We start from the raw sequence: 21,456 nt of genomic DNA, 5'->3' as shown, positions 1-21,456 counted from the left end.
GCTGGGACCCACGCTGGGGAGCGGGGAGCTCCCCATGGCTCGTCCAGCCCTCGGCACAGGGGCTTGTCGACTGCCCCAGGAGCCAGCGCTTGGCCTGCAGGGATCACGCTGCACGGGCCACAGCCCTGAGATCCAGGAACAAACAGCCCCACGCCGGGTAGCACCAGCCCTCTGGTCCCACCCTCCTCCCAGTCGCGGGGGCGGGACAGCAGCTTTGTGCCCACTGTCCATGCTGTCCCACAGAGTATGGGGCAGGGTGAGATCAGCCCCCCTCACCCGTCATGACCCCGGGGCACGACTGAGCTCCTAATGGAAGGTCTCAGGGGGTCCTGTCTGGTGCTGTCCAGCCACATCCCACAGCACTTAACCCTTCCCTAGCCCTGTCACCACACAAGCACTAACCTCCCCATCCTCCCAACCCCCTCCAGGCTACAGATGGGGAAACTGAGGCACAGAGCTGGGCGGTGCCCCAGAGGGAGGCAATGGCAGAGCCAGGATTGGAACCCAGGAATCCTGATGGCCCCCAGACAGCTCTGGAGCAGGGGTTCCCCCTGTTGTACCTTTCCACCCCGATCCCCGTCCTCGAGACAACTCCAGAGTTCCCCAGCCAGCCGCAAGGGGGTCAGCGAATGTCCTGCCGGCCAGTGCTCCCGGCTGTGCTGTGCTAAGGAAACTGCCTCAGGTGGCCCCACGCAGCCGCCGTGCCCCATGCCCACCCAGCGGGGCACCTGGGCACCAGCTGACTGATCCGTTTGGCTCACTCTGGCTCTGGAGTAGCGCCCGCTGGAGGGCCCGTCTAGAGGGGCAGGGGGCAGGCCAAGATTCTGGGGTACCCGTGGGAAGCACGTTCCTCTCGCTGGCAGCTGGGGATTAGCCGTGGGGCGAGCCCTGGCGGCAGGCGGGTGAGGAGGAAAGGGGAGGAAGAAACAGAGCATCTCACAGGATCCCCAACCCAACTGTGCCCAGTCAGTCACCAGCCGCACTCATTGGACCCAGGTCCCCGTCTCCCCACCCGCGACACGCCGCCCCCCAGGCCTGCCCCGCTGACGGCAGCAGGAGCCCACGTGGGGCTGGGGATCAGGCCCGAGGGGAGCATTACTCCCGCAGTTCAGCTGGTCGCTTCGTCCCGGGGCTGCAGGGACCCCGGCCAGGAAAGACCCCGGCTCCCTCCTCCTCCGCCCCGGCTGGGGAGCCAGGGCCCACCCGAGTGGGAGCCTCCAGAGGATTACGCGGGTTGAATTGCTGCGGAGGCCAGGCGCCGGGGGAGGAAGCCCTGGGACAAAGGGCTGCTAGTTTCTCCCAGGCTGGCCGCTGCCCTGCCGATTTTCCACCCCACCCAGGAGCTCCTCAAGCGAAACCGTCAGCAACCGAGGCCCCAGGCTGGGGGAGGGGCTGCAAACGCCAGCCGCCCCCCCACCCCCCGCGCAGGCTGCGACCGCCCATAAGGGCCAGGGGTGGGCAGCGCGTGAAGGGGAGACCCCAGCTGTCCGGCTGGCGGCGCTCCGCCCCCGGTTGGCATCGGGCGAGTCCCTCCTGGGTTGCCGGGGGCACTCGGTGCCATCCCCAGGGAAGTGGTGCCTGGCACAAGAGGCAGGGTGAGTGCCGGCTTCCCCTCCGGGAAGGGCACCAGGCAGGGTTGGCAGACCCACAGTGAGGATCGTGGCCTGAGGACCCCGGCCTTTTTTCAGGGGGGCTTCCTCTCCCCAGCCCACCAACGGGGGACCCGAAGCTCAGAGGGAGGCGGTTCAGGCCACACGGCAGATCTGGAAAAAGAACCCAGGCATCCTGGCTCCCATTCCCCTGTGCCAGCGTCGGACTGGGCTCTGTCCTCTGGAGGAGGCTTTCGTCCATCGCCCTAAGGACCTGCCGCACCCCCTGCCCTGACCGTGCCCCCCGCCCCACACACCGGCTGCTCCCTCACTTCTCGGCCTCCTCAGGAGCGGGCCGTGGCTACGGCGCCGCAGCCTAATCCAGTTTGGCCCTGCCCGTGTAAACAGGACCAAACTGCAGCAAAGCCGGGTGAAGGAGGAAGGCGTCGCCTTGGTCTTCACTGGGCCAGAGAGTGGGGGTCAGATCCGGTTTCTACCGGGGTTTGGTGCCATCCACAGCTGGAGGCCCCGGGTACGTCGGAGCCTGGCAGAGCTTTCCGGCACCCCCCGGGGGAAGCTGGAAATGGACGTTACTCCTGCTCTTTTCCTTGCAGGGAGCCTTCAGAAGGGAAAACATTAGGAACCGCCGGCTGAGGCCGGGCAGGGACGCTGCAGCAGGACCCGAGGCAGACCAGGGGAGGCCGGGGTGCGTCCCCCTCCATCGGCTCCCCGAGCCTCCACAGGCCGGCACCAGGCACAACCGAGCCATCCCAGGGCGCAGGAGTCAGGGACACCGCACCGGGGGGAGGTTTCACAGATGGCCAGTGCTAGCCCAAGGGCTTGACCCCAGGCCTCAACATGCTGGGGCCCTGCTCTGTGCCTCGGTTTCCCCATGTGTAAAACGGGGCGCAGGCTAATCTCCCCCAGAGAGGGGTAACGGTGATACACATTGACAGAGGGCTGCGAAGGGGTCACGAGCCCAGACGCCCCAGTGATGGGCATGGTATCAGACCCCGCAGAGCAGAGACATGTTCTTATAAACCTACATCCTCACAGAACAGCCCCTTGTCAGCCAATCTCAGAGCAGTTTCCAGACAAGGTCAGGACAGTTATCGGCATTTTACAGCTGGGGAAACTGAGGCACGGTGCAGTGCAGCGACTTGCCCAAGGTCACGCAGCAGAGCCAGGAACAGAACCCAGTCTCCAGAGTCCTGGGCCAGTGCCCTGATCCACAGGACCCTTCTGCCCCCCAAACATGCCCCCCCGCAACAGCGGCCAGGCTTGCCATGGGTTGGGGAGACTCAGCAGAGAGCTGGCACCTCGGGACTGGACACAATTCCTCCACATCCCGGCCTGCTCAAATCACACAGGGGACCCCGTCCCACCCCCCAACCCCACCCCGGGGCTGCTGGGCGGCCCCTCGTGGCATTTCACAGGGGGCAGCACAGGCCACAAAGCACAAGCCACATGGCACAGATGCCACCCCCGCCCACCCACGGCTTCTGCCCAAGGGGGCAGCACCACAGACAGCTCCCTGCTGGGGAAGGTAGGGTCCCGCCGTTCCCGTGCCAAGGCTGCCAGGGGAGTGGGCACAGGGCTGTGCCCAGCCTCCCACGATCAGCTGGCACGTGGCTGGCTTCTCCGCCTGGGCCCCCAGCGCCCCGGGGTGCTGTCCTGCCCTCGGCCGAAGGCACCCGGGCCCTGCCAGCGTAAGGACGGCAGAGGCAGGCCCAAGGCAGAGAAAGGTGCTTTGCCGGCGATCCTGTACCTGATAGCCAAGGCTGGGCAAACAGCCCATCCAGTTCCTGCCACGGGTGGAGCCCCGGAGCCGGCACACTTGCTCAGCTGGTCTGGCACTAAAATAACTGCCAGGCATGGAGAAAAACAAACTTTCCTTAAAGGGGCAGGGACACAGGAGGCCTCCGGGTTGGGTAGGCAGCGGGGCATCGCCTGGCACTGTGCAATCAACAGCCCAGAATTTGAGCTGGGGGCCCAGGAGAGGGGGGGTCTAGGCCCAGCTGTACCACTGGCCTGCTGGGGACTGGTCCCCTCTCTGGTCTGTTTAGCTCGTGCCCCTGGGCCGGCTCTCGTACACACCAAGTGACAGAATGACCCCGCCTAGGGGGTCCCCTGCGCCAGTCTCCCAGCAGCTCCCCCCCCGGCAGCAGGGCCCCGGGGTGGGGCTGGAGGACGGGAGGAAGCCCCCCCACCGGCGTTCTGGACATGCAGCAGGTTGCACACAGGGGGCCGTCCCTGTTCAGGGCTGGGGGGAGCCAGCCTCGGCACCCACAGTCGCAGCCCCCACAGAGCCAGGAGGCCCTGAGTACAGCCCCCTCTCAGGGACTGGTCCTGTCCCCCACCCCACAGCGAGAGGCCCCCTCGGGGCACAGCCAGGGCAGTTCTGCTGGGCGGGGGGAGAGGCGGGATTTGATTTCGAACCCCTGGAGCTCCCCTCCAGCACCTCAGTCACTGAGGTGGGCCCGAGCCAGGCCCCAAGCCCAGCACCTGGCGGGCCAGAAACACGCCCAGAAATGAGACGAGCCGCCAGTCACCCCGAGGTCACATCAATTCACCCAACGCCAGCAGAAAAACTCCCCGCCCCCAACAGCCTCCCACTCCTTCCAGGTGAAGGACACCTGGGCCTGGCAGGCTACCCCCCTCCAGCTGATCTGGCCCCAGACGTCTCCCCAGGCCCTGTGCAGCCGCCCCCCCTCTGAGTCCCCTCCAACCTGGCCACATGCACCCTGGGTCAGCCCAGGCGAGTAATTAACACCGTCCTGCCGATTCCCGCTGGCCAGGGACACTGCCTCCTGGTCAGAGCACAAAGCCACCAGCTCGCCCGTTCCTCCTCCCTCCAACAGCCAAAAGCTCAAGGTCGTGCTGGAAAACCCCCTCCGCACTCCCCCTCCTCCCCACGCGGGACAGAGAGCTCCATTTCCCAGGCTCCGTCTCTCCGCACAGCCCCTCACCCGCCAAGCCAGCACCACGACACGCACCCCGTGGCTGAGAGCCAGCAAACTCATTTCCCGTGTGATTGGAACCCACGGCTCCAGGGGGAGCCACTTCTCCACTAGCCTCGCTGGGCCTCACGCCCCTTCCCACCAGACATGTTTTCAGTACTTCCCCCCCATGTCCCTGCTGGGCTGCCGGCTGCTCCACAGAACAGCACGGCCACCCTAAGACGCGTGAGCCAGGCACTAACTATCCGGCATGTTACCGCTGGGAAACTCATTCCAACCGGCAGGACCCAATTCGCTCCAATCCATTTCCCAAGGAGCAGAATGCGAGGTTCTGCCTCAATCTACCATACGTGCATTTCCTCTGGCCTACACGCCGGCCACCGGGGCACCCGCTCAGCGGCATTGGCAATGCCCAGTGTGCCAAGCACCAGGGTGCTAAATGCTGCTCCATGAACCAGGTGGATCAAACCTCGTCCAGAGCAGCTTTAAAGGGACACCAGCGGGAGAAGGCAAAAGTGGAGGAGCCAGTAGTTTATTCAGCACCTCTTCCCCTTGATCACACCCACAATCAAGGCCTTGTCGTGGTGAGCTCAGCCCCACGGCATCTATATCTGCCCAGGAGCTCTGGACACACCTGCCGAGCAGCTATTTAAATTCAGGAGGAACACTCCCTCACCCCCCCTCCCAAAAAAGCAGCTGAGCTGATCAACCTGGGGGTTTTCCATCACCCGCTTGGCTGAGCGGCACTTTCAGCAGCCAGGCTCCGCCCTCTGAAAAGCCCCACCCCTTTCTGCAGAGAGGCTCCGCCCACACAGACATGCCTGCCCACAGGGGCAGGAGGCAAACTAAGGCCAGTAGGTCCCCACCAAGGCGTAGCTGAACTGCTACAATGGGAGGACTAATTGAGATGCTAAATGACTAACAGCCAAGGAGAAATAAAGCTCCGGGGAACGGCTGCTCCACTCAACAACCTCGTAGAGAAACACACTTGGGCCAGGTTAATGAGACCCGTCGCAGGGTCTCCAGGGATCGTAGGAGGGTGGAGGGCATACAGGCCTGGACAGAAGGGACAGTTTAATCCTATTGCGAATAAATCACAAGCATGAATATGCTCACAGGGGCTAGCAGGGCTGGACAGCAGATACATTTACACAGAAGAGGCTACTCCCTGCTGGCCTTTGAGGGACCCAGGACTAGCAAAGGGGAGAGCTGGTTTTTCCACCAGCAAGAGTAAATATTTCAAGCTAGTTCCCCTGGATACCACTTCCAGTTCCTGCCTTGTGTGGCCTCACCAATCCACCCCCAGCCTCTGAGAGTGACCTGGAGGGAGCCCTCCTCTGCTAGGGGAAAGCGATAGCTTCCTTTGCCACCGTCCTAGGCACGGGCACCGATTGGGTACAGTTTAGTTAGAAACCAACGTACCCAAGTCAAGGTTTGCTTCACGCTGCCGAGGATAGCCTGTGGGAGTTCCCCCAGCACGTGGTCCGGAGCAGCCCTCCTCTTTGTTAGGGGCACACCCCTGGCTGTAAAACCCCGAGCGTGCTTCTCCATCATGATGTGACCAGTCTCCCCTGGGATCAGGAGTCGGGATTGCCTAACTGAGCTTTTGGGAGCAGAGATTGTCTTTTGTGCTGTTTGTACAGCACCTAGCGCAGCGGGGTCCACTCCTGGCACCACCACCAGACAAATAACAATAGCTGCATTCTTGCGGAGGGGGACTATGACTGGGGCAGTATTATGGAGTTTAGGAGTTTCCCTCTGGCTCCAGGGAAGTTGCCAATGGGGCCATCAGGTAGCTAGGGCCACTGCTTGAAATGGGCATGCGGGGGAACCATTCACAAGTACGCCCCTCTCTGGCCTCATCTTTAACCAAAACCAGAGCGTGTGACCTCCCAAAGCTTCGCAGCTCGCTATAGAAGAACAACGTAGGTAGGAATTATTGCACCTGCCACCAAAATGCAGCCACCTCTGGGTTGTGTAATGTCACACGGCAACACTAGGGACCTGTTTAGATGAGGAAGTGGAAAAGGATCCCCCGGTCCAGTTGAAATTCCACGAGAGACCCAACAGGCCCAGCACCAGCTGGCAGACAGTTGTAGCGCAGTGATGGTCAGCAGAGCAGCAATCTGCAGACACGGCCAGATACCCAGGAGAAGACGCCAGATCCGTGGCCGTCGGGATCTTCCTTCCTCCCTCCCCCTAGAAAGGCTCTGCACGTCTCTAAGGTGCCACAAGTACTCCTTTTCTTTTTTCAGATTAACTTTCATTACTCTGCATTCGTTATTACTTCCTCTGCCTGGAAGTGGGAACTGCCAGCATGTGGGTAAAGGGATTAGAAGGTCACCTAGTTTCACTGGGGCTTCTGTCCCAGCACCTCCTTGGCCTCTGCAGAAATGCTGTTTTGTAACTGGCTCCGCAGTAATTCCCCCTCGGGGAATCACAACAGATGTCCTCCCTCCTAAGCAACCGCCTAATGGGGCTGTGAGATGGCGAAGGGTGATTATAGTTTCCATCTTTCCTCAGTGACACAAGTACACCAGTGTTACAGGACATCTTGAACGTCAGAATGGGGTGGGGAGGAGTTGCGGGGGGGCATCACAGGGGGGGAAAAACATCCATCAAATAAATTGGTTAGTCTCTAAGGTGCCACAAGTCCTCCTTTTCTTTTTGCGAATACAGACTAACACGGCTGTTCCTCTGAAATCCATCTCTGTAGAACTTTACAGATTCCAAGGCCAGAAGCAACCATTGTGATGATCTAGTCTGACCCCCTGTGTAGCAGAGGCCAGAGATCTGCCCCCAAATAACTCCTACAGCAGATCTTTTAGAAAACATCCACTCTTGGTTCAAAAACGGTTCGTGAGAGAGAACCCATGTCAACCCTTGGTAAATTGCTCCAATGGTTACTCACGCTCACTGTTCAAAATGTCCATCTTATTTCCAGTCGGAATTTGTCTAGCTACAACATTTAGCCACTGGATAGTTTTATACCTTTCTCTGCTATATTGCAGAGCTATATTAGAGATTTCTTCCCCATGTCGGTATTTTATAGACTGTAATCAAATCACCCCTTAGCCTTCTCTTTGTTAAGTTAAATAGATTGAACTCCTTGAGTCTGTCATTATCAGGCAGGTTTTCTCACCCTTTAACCCTTCCCATGACTCTTCTCTGACCCCTCTCCAACTGATCAACATCCTTCTTGAACTGCAGGCACCAGACCTGGTCACAGGATCCCAGCAGTGGTCACACCAGTGCCAAGTACAGAGGTAAAATAACCTCTCTGCTCCTACCTGAGCTTCCCCTGTTTGTGCATCCCAGGATCGCATTCATTCAGCTGATTATTCACCACGGCCCAAAATCTTTTTCGGCGTCACTGCTTCTCAAGATAGAATCTCTCACCCTATAAGTATGGTCAGCAGTCTTTGTCCCAAGATGTATACATTTACATTTAGCTGCATTAAAATGCATACAGTTTCCTTGCGCCCAGTTTACCAAATGATCTAGAGCGCTCTGATTCAGTGACCTGTCCACTTCATTATTTACCACTCCTCCAAGTTTTGTGTCATCTGCAAACTTTATCAGTGATGATTTTATGTTTTCTCTCAACTCATTGATAAAGATGTTAAATAGTGTAGGACCAAGAACTGACCCCTGCAGGACCCCAAGGGAAACGGTCAATGAGGATACCCTGTTGTGTTTTGAGACCTGTCAGTTAGCCAGTTTTTCATGTGCGCTGTGTGAATTTGGAATATTTAAGTGAGTTTCTAGCCCTTATGGCTTCGGAGAAAGCCTTCCAAGCATCCTGATGAACCCTGAGTCTGCAGACAGACAGCTCTCTTCTGCAGCTGCTCAGAAGTTTCTGAAGCAGCAGCAGTGTGAAACTGACAAGACTCTAGTCAGTATCACAACAGGGATTCAGAACCCCAGAGCAGAAGGGAAACTGACAAGAATCATGTCAATTTCATGATGAAACTGCTTGGGAAAGCATTTCCGGCTCCTTTTTCTTCTCTGCCTAGGGCTACTAGGTGTATTCCTCAGGCTCAGAGGTGCCTGATCAATGTTCATAGCCCTGCTGATCCGAGAATCTACAATCCAAGCATAGGAGCAATGCACACACACGTGTACATACCCCTGACCCCCCCCACCCCCCCCCCCCACACACTGTTTTCTACCTTCAGGTTTTCCAGACAGCTGATGAGATGCCAGTTCTCCCACACAGCACTGATCCTCACTACACCTCCCGCTGCTCCGAGTTTGAATTCCCCACCCAAGCCGCCAGACTTGGAGTCCAAGTTACAACACAAGCAATTCATGTAACAGCCGCCAAACAGTGGGTGTCGTTTTCCCTAGTGAAATTTATGCCACTGGGAGCAGGGCAGGGACGAGGTTTCCTCTAGGCATCGTCACACGCTCCTGCCAACGAAGCTGAAAGCTGGCCGAGCTGCGTACCCACATCCAGCCCGGGGTACTATTGTGCATGCCTCAGTGACGTGACCCCGCTGGAGGGAAGGGAGGTGGTGGGGGAAAGAAAGAGACACACACAGGAGAAATTAAAAGGGGAAAGCAGCCAGCCTTCAGAAGGGAATGACAACCTGCTGGAGAAGCTTGTCCGCACAGGAGAAAGTCAGATGAGATCAGCTCACAAGCCCTGCAATAACAAACCACTTGCCATTTCAAGTTGATGCCTATGGCTCCGACATCACACCAAAACATCCTCCCCAGCTTATCAGAACGCACCAGGGGGGCGTGGGGGAGGCCTGCCTCTCGCTGCATGTGACTTGGATCCCATGTGCATGTTCATACGTGGGAATCCGGTCACGTTTATCCATTCCCATACAGCCCGCCTTACGGGCCTCCCCGAGGTTAATGGCAACCGTTCCATTGACCTCAGAGGGCTCTGGATCTGCAGCAATTGGGCAGGGAAGAGGGTGCTTGTTTCCTTGCTGGGCATCAAAGCATGAAGCCAGAGGAAGGACTGTGAGATTTTCCTCCTTCCAGCTGGCATCCTCATGAGCAGGTCACAGCTCCCCTCCGTGCCGGCCTTCCCAATCCAAGAATCACATTACAGATCCCCTCAGACCTTCGAGCTCCGGCCGCAAGCAGGCATATTATGCTGTGCTCAATGAACAGCTCATGGCGCAGCTGGCGTCAGCTTGAAATCCAGCAGCGCACCAATAACCATGCGTTCTCAGGGCAGCCACAGCTAGCCGGAGAGGAGCGGGCTCGCCCTCCCTATTGAGCGGAGGTGAAAGCCAGCTCCTCCAAAACCAGATCAGGGTGTATTTGATGCATCCCCCTACAGATGCTTTTCCCAGCCTTCTCCAGGCACCCTGCCAGCCCCACTCTTGGCATTCTCCCACCGTAACTCCCCAGACGAAGCTTCCGGGCGATGCTCTCCGGAGTGAGACTCTCTGCTCTGGAGGACTGCACTGCAGCCTCGCGTCCCATCCCGGCCGTTACATTCCATCGAGGTACGGAGCGAGAGGGTCCAACCCCTACCCGAGCGAACGGAAGGACTCCAGTCCGGCCCTAAACAACTCGCCTGAGGACCAGGAACTGAGCCCAGATTCTCTGCAGTCCGAATCCAGAGTCTTAACCACAGAACTGCCTTTCACTCTACACCACAAGAGTTTACACAGGGCAGCAAAGGTGACAGGAGAGGCAGCCCTATGGGAAGGGGGCAGAGAAAGAGGACCTCTCCCCGAACATACACACTTGCGCTTTGCCAAACAGGATGGAGATCCATATGCCACAGCAGCTGCCAGCCAGGCCAGCCCCTGCCCAGGCTAGAAGGGCAGGCCAGGGCTGGGGGAGGAGAGGCCTGGCTGGCCCGGGTCAGTCCAGAGCGGGTAGTGGCTGCTTCCGCTGTAAATCACCCTCCTGAGCCCAGCGAGGGGCCAGAGGGAGCGAGACACTTTCCCAGCACTCTGGGGACAGGGCCTCACCACTGGGGATAGGGGACACAGCGCAATCAGGGCAGCAGGGCAGTGCCCCAGTGCGGCCTGCCCGGCGTGGGGTGAACTGTACACTGAGCTCCTGCCCCATGCACCCCATGCCCCCCACTACCTCCTCCCCCCAATACCCAACTATCCTCCACTTCTCCCAACAGTCCCCCCCACTGCCCAGTAATCCCCATAAACTCCCCGCTCACCACAGTCCCCAACCCCTCACCCCAACATCTCAGCCTCCAACCCCTCTGCCCCCCAACATGCCCCATAACTTACCTTCCACCTCCTCACCCCACCCCCCACAGACCTCAGTCACCCCCAACATCCCAGCCTCCAACCCCACTGCTGCCCAACATGCCCCACTGCCCCACAACTCACCTCCCACCTCCTCACCCCCCCATGGCCCCAAACCCCACCACCCCCAACATTCCCCATCCCCCCACAACGCATCCCCCAAACCCTCACCCCATTGCCCCCAACAACCTGCCCCATTCACTCCTGACACACTGGACCTCTATATCCCCCACTCACTCCACCAGCCCCCCAACCCCAGCAGCCCAACATTTCCCAGCCCCCCACAGCCACAACTCCCCCAAACTCCTCACCCCCCTGCCCCTACCTCTCCCCACAACTCCCCCAAACTCCTCCCCCCGCTGCCCCCAACATCCCCCCACAACTCCCCCCAAAGTCCCTCCCCCGCTGCCCCCAACTCCCCCCAAACTCCTCCCCCCACAACTCCCCCAAACTCCTCCACCCACCGCCCCCAACATCCCCCCCCAACTCCCCCCAAACTCCTCCCCCCGCTGCCCCCAACAACTCCCCCAAAGTCCCTCCCCCCGCCGTCCCGACCCACCAGCCCCGGGACCCTCCCGGCCACTCACCGGCGGCCCCCGGCTCCGCGCTCCGCTCCCGTCCCGGGCCAGGGCGGCTCCTCTCGCTCCCATCGCCCGCCCCGCGCTCCCCCGCCGGAGCCCCCAGCGCCAGGCTCCGCCCGGCCGCCTCCACCCCCCTAGAGCCCCCCCAGTGGGGAGGGCACCAACAAGGAGCCGCAGCTGGGGAGGGGCCCGACTCGGGGGGGTCCCTACAGACGGAGCCCGGCCCCAGCGACAGCCCCGCCCCACCCCCAGACTAGCCCCCCCGGGGGGGCCTTTAGGTGCAGGAGACCTTAGGATCCTGCTATGGGGATGGGGACCCCTAACCCCCCAGATCAGCCCTGCCCTGGGGGCCCTTTAGGGGCGGGAGACCATAGGATCCTGCTATGCCGATGGGGGCCCCCAGGATTTTGTCAGTACCCATTTATTGTGTATATTATGGTAGCACTTAGCCCCACCCCCCAGTAGTGTACCAGGCTGACCCCATTGTGCCAGGTGCTGTACAAAGCTGCCCTGCTGCCCCAGCGGCCTTTCCCCACCAAGGCGGGCGTCACAGCCCCACAGCATCTGGTCGGACCCTCTTTGCCACATAGGGACCAGGGGCTGGCCTGGAAACACTATCGGGTGGGGCTGAGCTGCACCCGCCCCCGGGAGCAAAGCATGGAGCCAAGGAAGGGAAGAGGAATGCCAAACCCCGTGGAAGCTGGACCAGGGTCAGCCACGGACATTTACACCCTGGCTCTCGGGTAAAATGCCCCTGGATCTTTGCCTTGTTCAAAAGGCAGCAGCCCCATGCACATTGGGGGTCAGTACTCACTGGGAGGGCTGAGTCCTACTGGGTCACCCCTCAGCACAGCACCCCCTAGCCCTACCCTGGGCAGGGGGGTCAGTACTCACCAGGAGGACAAAGCACACCCAGCAACTCACTAGGGAAGCACTCTAGGGAAACAACAGCCTTGGCTGGGTCACCCACCCTGCCACACAGGGCTCATTCAGAGACAATAGGACCCCCAAGTACCCTCCTGGTCAGCAGCCTCACTCTTGACTCACCACCATGGCTCAAGCTGTCTCCCATCCATACAGTAACCCAGTCTGGGCCTGCTTAGCTTGTGAGAGCTGACAGCCTCCCAGCACAAGGTAGTACCAGGGGCACTCTGGAGCTGCAGGCTTCCCAGTAGGAAAATAAGAGCTTGCCAGGGACTGCTGCCAATCAGACCAAGGCCAGAGCCACATCCACTTTCGGGGGCCGAGGAAGCAAAGCTAACTTGACTGGCTGCGGGGTGCACCAACGTGTCCTCCCTGACTGCAGCTCCTGGAGCGGGCCAGGTTAACAGGAGGGTGAGGCTGGGTGCGTCATTAATTAACTCGGGTTTCCAGTGGAATTGTCATTCGGCTCTGCGTTGCACGCTGCACGCAAGGTTGCGTGTGGCTCTGGGGCAGGGAGGGCAGGTGCTGCAGAAGTTTTGCCGCCTTGGAACTCTGCTGACTCAGGCCCCAGGTCTTCGCATGTGCAGCGTTCAGCACGATTGGGCCCGGATTCTGCCTGCGGCCTCTGGGAAGTAGGGCAAGAACAAGACGAGCCTACGAGATATCAGAATCAATGGCTGGGCCCACGTGGCGGGCTGCTGCAGGAGCGTGGCATATGAAACCCCGGCTGTTTGTGACTCCCGCTGGCTGCGGTGCAAGTGAGCCGGTGCAGTCAGGTACACCGCACCATTCAGATACGTATGGCCCGTACGCCATACAGGAAGACCCGTTTTTGGGGCTCTCCCGGGAACCACAGTGGCGAAAGGAAGCAGAACGTGGGGCCACCGGGTGCGCTTGTCCCGGCCCCAGCCCCGGCCCCAGCCCTTCTCCTGTCTGGGGTCTGTACAGCCCCGCCGCAGGACGGGGCTGGCGGCTGTACAGCTGCCCCGGAGAGCTGCTGGCGGCCCCATGTTCTGCTCCTTTTGCCACTGCGGTTCCCGGCCGGGAGAGCCCTGTTGTTCAGAGATCAGTATCCGGTGCAGCGGGAGGATAAAGCCTCCCCCGCCCGGTAACATGGGATGGGGAGAGCGCAGGGGCCCCAGGCGGGAAGGAGTTACACGAGGGGTCATGTGGGGAGGTCACGTGCCCCCCCTTTATGTCCCTCCCATAAGTGGCCTATGCGTACAGGTAGGATAAAAATGTGATAAAAATAACAAGAAGTTACTGCTGTTGGTCTGAGCCTTGAGCACTAATAATATTCAGAATTTATTCCACTCTTTACCAACACCAGAGGGAAACGTCAATCCACACACCACACCTGTGAGATAGATAAGGACTGACCTGCATGTATTAGTCCTACTGCCCTCTGCTGGACAGAATCAGAACCGCTCACCTGTGTGACACAAGCCCTGTACTGCACACAGCTAATGGAGAGCCTTCACTAGCTCAAGTGCTAGAGACCTGCTCTTTTGGCTGTCTGTTACCTACAGTAGCCATGCTGTGCAGAGCCCCATAAACCGTGAACATGTCCCATTCCCCAAATACTCATTTGGGTTCAGGAGTGAATCTTGATTCAATCATCTGTGCGATGCTGCTGCGTTCGCTCCCCGGAAAGAGTGAACACTTGAGCTCTGCTTCCGAAGAGCCATTTTAAATCTTGACTATTCTCAGAAGGTGAATTTCAAAGTCGACAGTCAGTTGTCACATTCCCACTGGATTTCACAAAACACGTGTCCTGGTTTGCATTTGCGGGCTGGAGACCTTATGTAACTAACTGACGCAGCGTTAAATACAAATCTGTGAATGTTACAATCAAGTCTGTAACTGGACCTGCTGGCTGCTGTGGTGAGTTACCTGAATCACGCGGGATTGTCTTCGGGATTACTGCTGTGCATTACCCAGTCCGCCCAGTGGGAATGTCAAATCGTATATGCAGTTGTCATATTTGAAATCTGCATTTCACATGGGGGTGGCTGATTACATAAGCCAACATAAACAGCGCGACAGGACTCTGCTGTTGACTCAAAGCCTGGCCTTCAGCAAATTGTTTTGCCTCTTTGTGACTCAGTTTCCTCCATCTAGGAAATGCGGGTAATGGTATCTACCCTTTTTTACCCGGTACTTTGAGATCCATGCAGGAAGAGTGCAAAGTGAGCGGCAAGCGCTGCGATTTGTTATCCCATCATTAACTCACACAATGCAATGAACAAACCTCCGCAATTGGCAATGTGGGACCCATCTGCCAAAATTCTTGGCCAGAGAAATGTGAATCATTTTGAACAATAAATAAATTAAAGAATTTCACAGTCTCTTCATAGACAGTCCACTGATAGGGGAACCAAAAGGTGAAATGAACTGAACAAATGATTTGCTACAAATTAGCCGCACACTCTCAAGTCTGAATTAATTAGAGGGACGGATCCTCAGCTGGTATAAATCCCCAGCGCTGGCTTCGCACCAGCCAGGAACGAATACACTAGCAGGAGTTCAGCTACTTAGAAAGAAACAAATACAAATTCAGGGTTTATTGAAAGTCTTTTTGAAAGCCTCGATCACCTTCCTATCCAGATGCTATTTACAGCTGCTAAAGAACGTAGACAATTTCTATCCCAAGAGAAAGGTAGCCACTGCAGCCAATGCAGGATTAAGGGGGAAAACATACAAAAGTATGTAGCTCACGAAAGCTCATGCTCAAATAAATTGGTTAGTCTCTAAGGTGCCACAAGTACTCCTTTTCTTTTTGTGAATACAGACTAACACAGCTGTTACTCTGAAATAGGTGAGCCTTGAGGGCCATCAGACCCACGCTTTGGGGGAGCGCCCCCAGGAGGCAGATCCATAGCTCCCCGTGGAAGCAGGCCCCACCCTGGGAAAGTTGATCTGTGGGTCTAACAGCAATAGCCTCCCAGCTGATTTGTGGGTAGGGGGCTGGAAAGGAGAGACAGGAGGATGTAAATAACGGGTAGGTAAAAATAAGAGAGGGGGGAAGTTTGGAACCCTGCTGGGAGCGGAAGGCATTTGGAGCTGGGGTGCTTTTTCATGGCCACGCCAGCTGTGGGAGCGGGGCAGCTGGCTCAGCAGCCAAGAACCAACCCGTTAGTCAGCAAGTCCCCCCCCCGTGAGGTTTTATTCCTGGAGCGGTTTAAGCGACAGCAGTGGGAGAAACCCGGCTTTGCAGGCCAGAGCAGCAACGCATCCATTAACGAGCAAACAAACAGGAAAACTCGGTCTGGGTTCTAGCCCAGCCCTGGAAACTGCCAGGCGATGCACAGACCTTCCCCTCCACATGCCCAAGTAACTGTTCCCGCCTCAGGAACAAGGAAGGGGTTAAGTTAACCCCCCAGTTTGCTGAAGGAAACAAGCCAAGCTTAAGACATAAACTCCTTGGTGGTTTGGCGTTTCTTTGGGGATGCCCACTAGTTATGCCAATCTGTCCCACAGTAGGGGTGGCCTTGGGGCACTGGGTGGGCAAGGCTAGCCACTTTCTTTCACTAACATCTAATGAAAAAAGAAAAGGAGGACTTGTGGCACCTTAGAGACTAACAAGTCCTCCTTTTCTGTTTGCGAATACAGACTAACACGGCTGCTACTCTGAAACCTAACATCTAATGGCATCCCCTGGCACTACCAGCTCCCCCCGCCCAAGGCAATCAAAGGGCCTGAGTAGGGCCCATTGCTCCGATGTCTAGAGTTGGGCAGCCTCATGGTCCTTGCTTTCCTCATAGACTCTGGCCTGGCTGTGGAGAAACCTGCCTGGAACTCGGAGGGAGAAGCATGGGTTGCAGGAGGGAGGCGTTTGGAGGCGGAACTGGGCAGTCAGTCTGTGTGCACATGGCTAGAATGCCAGCTGCAGCAGATCTCTGTGATTAGCGGCCTGTGGTACATGAAACAGGGAGAATGAGCGCCTTCTGCTGCTGCCGTGTAAACTGCTGCAGGTGGAGTTGCTGTTGCCACATAAATTGCTGCTGCTGCTGCTCCACCAGCCACGTCAGGAGGGTCTCGGGCGCCATGCTGCTCATTGGATGGAATCCCACTTCTGGCACCAATGGCAGATCAGCTGGGTCAGCAACAAACAAAACCACAACAGCCCTTCAGTCTTCCAGGTGTTTGGAGAGCGCTGGGTACCACCAGAGAAGAGAGAACATCTGTCTGTCTGGGTCCCTACATAGCCTCTATTGCTGTCAAGTCTGGGAGTCCATGGCTTCCCCTCACAACATCCCTGGGAGGCTGGGGGGATCACTGTCCCCGCTTTATAGATGGGAAAACTGAGGCACAGACAGTTGAACCGGGTCACCCAAGGTGTCTGCAGCAGAGCCAGGCACTGAACCCGGTCTCCAGAGTCTCAGCCCCTTGACCACTGCCATCTTGAAATTCCCCCATGAGTCACCCAATCAGGGAGAAGAAATAACGCCATGTAACTCAGATGACCAATCACCTAGTGCAAACATCAACGACTGGCTATTGGAAGCCACAGGCCGCCTGCAGCCCAGAGGCTGCGCAATTGTTTCACATAATGAGCCAGCTACAAAGAGCTAAAGCTGAAGGAGCCTGCTGCTTGGAACAGCTGAGCCTGGCAGCTCAGGGGCAGGGGCGGTCTCTTTATGCCGTGTTTGTACAGCGCCTAGCGCAGTGGAGTCCTGGCCCAGGACAAGGGCACCTACCACAACGCACCCAGTAAATAACAACAATACAAACAGTTAGGCTTGGCATCCTGCCAGCCCGCCCCTGCCTTCACCCTGCTCTCTGAGCCTGGGGCCAAGTCTCAGTCAGGAATTAACCCCTGCCTGCCTGGGTGCTTCTGGAAGGAACACAGGAGGGACAGCAGCTCAGCAAAGTGCGTGAGATTGTATTTTGTGACTCCCCAAGCCACAGCCCCTGGCTCCCAGGGGTGGGTTCTGCAGCCCTGCCCGCACAGATGCCAACATTTTCATCTCATAGACTCATAGGCTCATAGATATTAAGGTCAGAAGGGACCATTATGATCATCTAGTCTGACCTCCTGCACAACGCAGGCCACCGAATCTCACCCACCCACTCCTGAAATAAATCTCTCACCTATGTCTGAGCTATTGAAGTCCTCAAATCCTGGTTTAAAGACTTCAAGGTGCAGAGAATCCTCCAGCAAGTGACCCGTGCCCCATGCTGCAGAGGAAAGCAAAAAAACCCCAGGACTTCTGCCAATCTGCCCTGGGGGAAAATTCCTTCCCGAGCCCAAATATGGCGATCAGCTGAACCCTGAGCATGTGGGCAAGATTCACCAGCCAGACACCCAGGAAAGAATTCTCTGTAGTAACTCAGATCCCACCCCATCCAACATCCCATCACAGGCCATCGGGCCTATCTGGACCCTCAGAGCAACTTGCCACCCCCCAGCCCAATAGGCCATCAATAAAACCAGCTCCCAAACGAGGGCGTGTCAGTAACCCCCCCACTCCTGCCAGTGCTTAACTTGCAATGAAATACATGCCAGGGCTCAAGCAATTTTCTTTACATTCATACCTGACGCAGGAAGCCCAGAGGTGCCGGGGCTCTGAACCGCCAGGCCCAGAGGTGCCGGGGCTCTGAACCGCCAGGCCCAGAGGTGCCGGGGCTCTGAACCGCCAGGCCCAGCGGTGCCGGGGCTACGAACCGCCAGGCCCAGCGGTGCCGGGGCTACGAACCGCCAGGCCCAGCGGTGCCGGGGCTCTGAACCGCCAGGCCCAGAGGTGCCGGGGCTACGAACCGCCAGGCCCAGCGGTGCCGGGACTCTGAACCGCCAGGCCCAGAGGTGCCGGGGCTACGAACCGCCAGGCCCAGCGGTGCCGGGGCTACGAACCGCCAGGCCCAGAGGTGCCGGGGCTACGAACCGCCAGGCCCAGAGGTGCCGGGGCTACGAACCGCCAGGCCCAGCGGTGCCGGGGCTACGAACCGCCAGGCCCAGCGGTGCCGGGGCTACGAACCGCCAGGCCCAGCGGTGCCAGGACTCAGCCCTGGCACAAATTAAGCACTGCCTCCCACCCATGAAGGTGCCTCTGGTCCTGCAAGCGGCTGGAGGTAGGAGAATGACAGTGGAAACGTCCAGCCGTGACAAGCCATGGAGGGGACCTTGTTCCCCAGAGCCGTAGATTCACCCCAGTGCTCATGGCCCAGGAGGCAGCAAAGTAACCCAGAGAGCAGGGCTCAGGACCCAACCCAGCTGCCTGCAGCTGGGAGCACCCCATCCCCTCCCCCCCTCTCCGGTCCATCAGCCGATGGCAAAACAGGCGGGGCCATGAATTACCTTTCTTTCCCCAGGCTCCGCTGCTGATCACGGGCGCTGACCCAGCAGGGCCCCCCCGTTCCTCTTCCTTTCCCTCCCTAGAACACCTCAGCAACAGCCTCTGTCCTCCTCCTCTGCCTTATCTGAGGACTTCTCAGGGCAAGGCCAGGCCGGCGCCACGGTCTGCTTCCCTCGGCTGTGCAGGCAGGAACACCGAACGCACCCGGAAAGCAGCAATTAGGCCTGTCCACCCTGTTCTTGGCCTGTCTCCCTAAATAGGGCTCACCCTCAAACTAGGAAGCAGCCAGAGGTTAATAAGAACCCCACATGCCGGGGTGAAGCCGCAGTTGCTCCCAGCACAGGGCTGTTATTAAGGAGAACGCTGGCGAGGAATGCCCAGCCCTCCAGGGCATTTAGAAAGACACCACGGTCTCCATCGCTGTCTTGATTGCAGACACGGGGCAGCAACCGGTTTGTGTAGCTTTAAATGTTCTTTGGGAGAAACTACAATTTCCTGCTTCTACCGCACCCTGGGATTGTTATTTACCATTTGTATTAAAGCAGGGCTCCATGACGCATGGGGCTGTACAGACAGAGCAAGGCACAGTCCCTGCTGGGCTGGTAGTTTAAGCAGACAGTTCAGCTTGTTATCCCCAAATTACAGATGGAGAAACTGAGGCACCAAGCTGAAATGACTTGCCCAAGATCACGCAGAGAGTCTGTGTCAGAGGCAGGAACTGGAGCCAGATCTCCTGGGTCCCAGCTCAGTGTCTTATCCCCAAGGCCAGCCTTCCTCGCTCTGCCTTCAGCCTGCTCATTGATTAGCCTTGCCCACCACCCAGCCAAGGAGCTGATCAGGGCTCAGCAAAAATAACGAACCCATTTATCCAGGCAGCCAAGTCCCACAGCACAAAGCGGCAGTAAAGCAGCTGGAGATGGCCAGTGGGAAACTCCATCTTGGGGGGCAGGGGAACTCCCCACCACTGGAAAGCTGGCACCTCCTGCACCAGCCATCTACCCTTCGCATCCGGAGAGGGAGAGGGCAGGGCAGGGCAGGCTGTCTGCAGCCTGTCTGCCGCTGGCGTAAGTTAGAACTTCTCCTTTGGGCCAGGGCTGGGCAGATCAGGATCGGGGAGTCGCGGCTGGGGCCTCGGTCTCGTGCCAGCCCTGGGAGCGGGGTGCATTCCCCCAAGGCCACACTGGGGCTGTCTCAGTACGTACAGGCCTCTGAGTTCCTGGGTCTGCTTGACAATCCGGGTTTGTGTCTCTTTCTCCAGACTTTTCTCTGCCAACCGGGGGTGGGCGGTGGGAGGACAGCGTGCTCCACTCCTCCTCGATCTGTGAGCCCTGGTGCCGCGCTGGAGCCCAGCTGCTCTGGGCAGGAGACGCCGCCGACGTGGGTGATCCTGGGCTGGGCCTGGACTCCGGGCAGCAGGGTCAGGGGAGGGCAGCGCTCAGACAGCCGGGCCCCAGCCAGAGGAAGTCCAGCTGGTGACAACGCTTCTCCGGGCTCAGCAACTGTTCTGGGAAGCAAGCTCAGTGAGGGGTGTCGGGCGGGCTGCTGACCCGCTGGGTGGTGAGAAGAAGTGGGCATCCCTGCTGAGCACAGGGGGCCATGTCCTGGGCGCAGGAGGGTTGGTGAGTGCCGGAGGGCTCCTGGGGAGACGAGATCTCGGCTGGCGTTACACACAAGGGCTTGAGGACGACCCAGCCGACACGCCAATGCAGGGCACCGCAGATTGGGCGCTTGGGGCAATGCCTGCATGGGGAACCAGGGCCCGCTGCTCTGCTAGGGACGTTTGTCCCTCACTGGGGCCTCAGGGCTCCAGCCAGCCCAAGGGAGAGACACAAAGAACCCAGTGGGGTCTGCTCGGCCTCCCACCCAGCTCCAGGCTCAGCCCAGCCTGCTCCGCTCGGGGGCCCTCTCAGCGAAGCTCATACTCTGGGCATGGGGCGCAGGAGAGGGGGCTCCAAGGGGAAGCTGCCAGCCTCCTCCCAGATCTCCTCTGTGGCCACCCCTCTCTATGGGCCCACTGGGGATGGGCTCCGCTGGGCTGATGCCCCGGCCCGGTGCCATCACAGCCCATGCGTGGTGCAGGCTGAGACGGGGCCCCGCACAACCCAGCCTTGGTGCAGTGACCACGAGACCCTCCCAGGCAGGTCGGGACCCGCTGGCCATGTTCTGCCTTCCCAGATAATACACTCAGCTGCTGTGTCCCTCACCCTGGGGGAGTGAAGGACACTCCCCCCACCCAATCCTATGCACCCAGAACAGTCTAACCATCAACTTCCCCACCGCCTGACCCCCTCCAGGCCTGACCACACAGGCTGTGCGCCTAGGGTTTCCAGGTGTCTGGTTTTCGACTGGCACGCTCAGACTAAAAGGGACCCTGGCAGCTCCGGTCAGCACCGCTGACTGGGCCATTAAAGGTCTGGTCGGCGGCGCCGGGGGGCTAAGGCGGGGTCCCTGCCTGCCGTGGCTCTGCATGACTCCCAGAAGCAGCAGCATGTCCCCCCTCCGACTCCTATGCGTAGGGGCAGCCAGGGGGTTCCACACGCTGCCCCTGCCCCAAGCACCAGCTCCACCTCTCCCATTGGCTGGGAATCATGGCCAATGGGAGCTGCGGGGGCAGTGCCTGTGGACAGGGCAGCGCGCAGAGCCGCCTGGCTGCGCCTCTGCATAGGGGCCAGAGAGGGGACATGCTGCTGCTCCCAGGAGCTGCTTGAGGTAAGCGCCGCCTGGATCCTGCACCCCTGACCGCCTCCCATGCCCCAACCCCCAGCCCTGATCCCCCTCCCATCCTCCAAACCCCTCAGTCCCAGACCACAGCACCCTCCTGCACCCCAAATCCCTCATCCCCAGCCCCACCCCAGAGTCGCACC

General features: G+C 58.8%; 1 protein-coding gene across 3 annotated transcripts in view; it reads right to left on the bottom strand.

The window, feature by feature from the left end:
* Positions 1 to 18,869, bottom strand: part of LZTS2 (leucine zipper tumor suppressor 2) — a 54,314-nt gene extending 35,445 nt beyond the window's left edge. Inside the window, exon 1 of one of the 3 annotated variants that reach the window (XM_075131111.1) lies at positions 18,595 to 18,869. The gene's annotated coding sequence lies outside the window, so the exon portion shown is untranslated. Of the gene's footprint in view, positions 1 to 11,378; positions 11,482 to 18,594 lie in introns of those variants that run through there. The other 2 variants (XM_048857412.2, XM_048857413.2) reach the window with 2 other exon arrangements.
* Positions 18,870 to 21,456: the final 2,587 nt, after the last annotated feature.

The sequence above is a fragment of the Caretta caretta genome, chromosome 7 (genome assembly GCF_965140235.1).
Source record: "Caretta caretta isolate rCarCar2 chromosome 7, rCarCar1.hap1, whole genome shotgun sequence".
NCBI lineage: Eukaryota > Metazoa > Chordata > Testudines > Cheloniidae > Caretta > Caretta caretta.
The sequence above is the reverse complement of the archived record's forward strand: the minus strand, read 5'-3'. Positions and strand labels throughout refer to the sequence as shown.